Raw genomic sequence first — 3,524 nt, 5'->3', positions numbered from 1 at the left:
GTCCTGCCGACACCAGTTTTCCGTTCCTCATGAGGTCCTGCCAACACCAGTTTTCCCGTTCCTCGGAGGTCCTGCCGACACCAGTTTTCCGTTCCTCTGAGTTCCTGCCGACACCAGTTTCCCGTTCCTCGGAGGTCCTGCCGACACCAGTTTCCTGCTCCTCTGAGGTCCTGCCGACACCAGTTTCCTGCTCATCTGAGGTCCTGCCGACACCAGTTTCCTGCTCATCTAAGGTCCTGCCGACACCAGTTTCCTGCTCCTCTGAGGTCCTGCCGACACCAGTTTCCTGCTCCTCTGAGATCCTGCCGACACCAGTTTCCTGCTCCTCTGAGGTCCTGCCGACACCAGTTTCTTGCTCCTCAGAGGTCCTGCAGACACCAGTTTCCCGTTCCTCGGAGGTCCTGCCGACACCAGTTTCTTGCTCCTCAGAGGTCCTGCCGACACCAGTTTCCTGTTCCTCTGAGGTCCTGCTGACACCAGTTTCCCATTCGGAGGTCCTGCCGACACCTGTTTCCTGCTCCTCTGTCCTGCCGACACCAGTTTCTCAGCTCGTCAAAGGTCTTGCCGACACCGTTTCCCATTCGGAGGTCCTGCCGACACCAGTTTCCTGCTCCTCTGAGGTCCTGCCAAAACTCTTTCCTGCACCAGTTTCCTGCTGGGAGGTCCTGCTGACACCGTTTCCCATTCAAAGGTCCCGCTAACACCAGTATCTCGATCCTCTGAGTTCCTGCCAACACCAGTTTTATTGCTTGGAGGTCCTGCTGATACCAGTTTCCTGCTGGAAAGCCCTGCCGACACCAGTTGCCTACTCCTCTGAGTTCCTGCCGACACCAGTTTTATCGCTCAGAGGTCCTCCTGATTCCAGTTTCCTGCTGGAAAGTCCTGCCAAAACCAGTTGCCTACTCCTCGGAGGTCCTGCCAAAACCAGTTGCCTACTCCTCGGAGGTCCTGCCAACACCAGTTTTATTGCTTGGAGGTCCCGCTCGGAGGTCTTGCTGACAGCACCTGATTCCCCTGTTGGCTCCCAGGCCGACTCATTAACTGTAGTCCTTTGTTGTACACCCCGGTTCTCTCCTTCTGGACCCCCTCCTCCCACATGGTTTTGTGTTGTCCTGTTGACTGTTTTGCGTTTTGTTTGGACGTCTGGTTCAATCTTTGTACTGGAGACGCTGACTGAACCTCACTTCCAGTCAGTGGAGCTGAGCCTCCTAGGAATCTTCTACAACGTACCCAGAAAGAAGTCTTACAGACTTGTTAACAAGCTCAGACATTTATTGTGGTTGCATGTGCAGATTTGGATTACACACACCAGGAAATACATCACACTGAGCCTTTCACTTTTACTCATATAATCTAATATTTTTTAAGGTCTCTTGTCTCTGATTGGCCCTCAGAATCCTCCTGCATTTCTCCCCTCATACGGCGCCGAGGCTGCACAGACGACTGGACCGTTGACGTCAGCCGAGTACCACAGAATAACACGACGTATTCATTATCATCATCATCCATAAACCTGATTAATCTCTTTGCATCCACGCATTTATTCAAGTGACGTGAAATTAAAACGTCAGCGTCATGTTTTCATGCTGTTTGCGTGAAGAACGATCAGACGGTATCATCGTTTATCACTAATTCGTCTGTGACAGAGACTCAGGGACACATAGTGAGTTTAAATAATTTGTATAAACATGAGAAATTAAACGCTCGGTGTTGTTGCGAGTTAGCCGTGATGAAGCAGGAAGACGACCTTACAGAGGGTCAGGAGACTAATGGAGGGAAATATGGAACCAAAAGGATCCTGGTTTTATCCGTGTCCAGTAAATGAAACAAACTGGTGCTACCGTTGATCTGCAGGGTGAGGATGGTGCTCCCTGTAGCTCTTTTGCATCTGGACTACTTATTCATTGCAGAGGAATGTAAGCCAGGGCTCCAGGCAGAGCGCCGTAGAGATTTGCATATTATATCTCCTCTCTTGTTGTGGTGAGCGATGGATGGAGGCAAACAGGCCGAGCTGCAGAGGCCGGGGCCAAGAACAGGGCGGGGAGGGGAGGGGGGGGGACAAGCCTCCGCTAATTTCCTGGCAAAAATTCATAATTAACACGTTAGATGTACAGGCTGCAGTTGTCAAGGTAACTGATGACACCGCATTATCACTTCTGCATCCTCCGGTCTCCCCTCCTCGCCTCCAATTCATCAAGCAGCTATTCAGCAGAGGAGAGGAAGGGAGGGAAGTGGAGGGGAGGGGAGGGCAACCCCACCTAAACTCAAATTAAACCTCTATTTATTCACAGAGGGGAGTCCACACACCTTTATTACTCTGGTATTAATCTTGTAAAGTCAGTGAGATGATTGCATGTAACAACGGGGAGTTGTGGAGCCGGGGAAATTATAAATTATTGCATTAGAGCGAACCTTTGCAGCTGTGTTTGTTCTCTTTTTAAAGCCGGTTAAACGAATATATAGAAGAAGAATAACACGTCGGCGTTCACCATCCTCAGCTTTGCATCGGCTCGTCGTTAAAAAGGGAGCATGAGTGATTTCACCGACGTGTCTCCCCCCCCCTCCAGCAGAGTGAGATTCAGACCGTGGCGTTTGCCGTTCATTTGTCAGACGGGGAGGAAGCTAATAAAGCCGGTGGATCTCTCAGCTTGGGCCAGTGAGCCGCGGTTAAATGGCACAAACAAGGTTACATAAAACAACTGGCCTTATTGCTGTAATGGTCCTCTCTGTGGGGAACAGACAGCAATACTGACTGCAGCACACAGGAAGCCGGGAGAAAATCAATGCATGAGGAACACTGAATGCAACAGCAGACACAGATACCTGTTAATTAGTGCTAACCAACTGCTGCTGCTGCTGTGTTTCTCTCACTGTGGGGGCTTTAACAGGATGGAGAATATGCATTTTACAGATATAACAGTAACAAATAACACTCTGTATTTTCTGTACTCTGGTGTGTCTTTAATTTGTGGGTTGTGAGGCAACATTTTCCACCTATATGACAAAAGTGAGCATTTTAAACACAATCTTAACACACTTTTAAATCATTTAAATTCAGATTTGAATAGAATAGAACAGCCTTTATTTGTCATCGTCAGGTAAATAATAATAATACATTTTATTTATATAGCGCTTTTTCGAAAACTCAAAGACACTGTACAATTGTTAAAATCAATACAAGCAAAATAAACAAATAACAAATAACACAGATCAAACTAAACAACACAACAGTACAATCACAAATGAAAAGCTAACTTAAAAAGGTGAGTTTTTAAAAGAGAGCTGAAGGGTCAGAGCAGTTTTGGATATGGGAGGGGAGTGAGTTCCAGGGGGTGGGGGGTGGGGGGGGGGGGGGGGGGGGGGGGCGGCTACTGAGAAGGCTCTGTCCCCCCAGGTTTGGTGTTTTGTTCTGTGAGGTGGGGACAGGAGGTTGGCATGTGAGGAGCGCAAGTTACGGGAAGGAGTGTGATGGTAGAGGAGGTCAGTGAGGTAGGAGCGGGCCTGGTGGTGGAGGAGGTCAGTGA

This window comes from Notolabrus celidotus, chromosome 16, assembly GCF_009762535.1.
Source record: "Notolabrus celidotus isolate fNotCel1 chromosome 16, fNotCel1.pri, whole genome shotgun sequence".
NCBI classification, from domain to species: Eukaryota; Metazoa; Chordata; class Actinopteri; order Labriformes; family Labridae; genus Notolabrus; species Notolabrus celidotus.
The sequence above is the reverse complement of the archived record's forward strand: the minus strand, read 5'-3'. Positions refer to the sequence as shown.